Raw genomic sequence first — 1,199 nt, forward strand, 5'->3', positions numbered from 1 at the left:
TACACGAATCCTCCAGACATCAGAAATGGATCATTATGGCGGCTCACATTCTTGGATTTTATTAGGCCTTCTTCACAGCAGCTGAACAGACGTCCCTAAAGTTTTTGAGGGAAAGCTGATCCTTCAGGTTCACTTCTTCACACTCAAAGCCATTTTGGCCGTAAAAAACAGTTTTTCTATAGCTAGCTATTGCTAACTCAAAACAAGTCAGTTCATTTTGACTGAAACTGTAGTTTCATTTTTATAATCAGAGCAACAATATAATGGAAGTGGGGTTTTATTACCAATATTTTCTTTTTAAGATATAAAACAAAATATGCAAATTAGCACACAAAAAACCCCTGAAGCGACAGAATTTAAATGTTAATCACTTCCTGAGTTGTTCATGTTTAAGGAACAGTCATATAATCTGAAAATGTTTTCCTCTAAACCCTCACTGTATTATTTCATTTTTCATCCCACTGTGGACTGAATGGATTTTTTCCTCTAGTATTACACAACATTATTGATAAAAAAAAAACTGCATTTCTATGCTGGCATAGACTGGTTACAACTAATCTAAGCTTTATTTCTTTACTAGGAGCTGCTTAATGAGCAGACATAATAAAGATGACATGACTGAAATCCACAGCTACAGCCTCCAATTTAAAGTTTTTCCATTATAATGAATCATGAAATTAAAACTCACTGAAGGTTACGTTTTAATATGCTGATCTTTAGATTCACAGGATCAATATTTGCACCAGACTTATGCTCTCGACAGCAACCTTTTCTTTTTACCCATTTGACTGCAAAATTATAGAAATTAACAGATGAAAGCTTTAGTCCAACATGATTCATTTATCTGAAATGCCCCTATTATATTTATTCAAGTCTATTTTGGTCCTGCTGACTATTTTGAAATTATGAGAACTGAAGAGAAATAAGTGAATAAACAGAAACTCTGACAAAGAACAGAACAACAAGCACAGTTTAACCAATAGTATTTAATGGTTTATGCAACTGTTTGCTAAGGCCCAATCTCCCCCCAACAATACTATTAGATAAACCAGTCCCTTGCATTTTATTGGCCAAAAATAAATTCAAACATACCTAAATAAATATGTGTTTATGAAAAAAAAAAAAAAAAAAAAAAAAGGGAGCAAAGGGGGGGGGGGGTTGGGGTTGCCCAAAAAAGAAAAAAATTTAATAAAAGGCAA

This window comes from Poecilia latipinna, unplaced genomic scaffold (genome assembly GCF_001443285.1).
Source record: "Poecilia latipinna isolate Pla-1442-1.1 unplaced genomic scaffold, P_latipinna-1.0 Scaffold420, whole genome shotgun sequence".
NCBI classification, from domain to species: domain Eukaryota; kingdom Metazoa; phylum Chordata; class Actinopteri; order Cyprinodontiformes; family Poeciliidae; genus Poecilia; species Poecilia latipinna.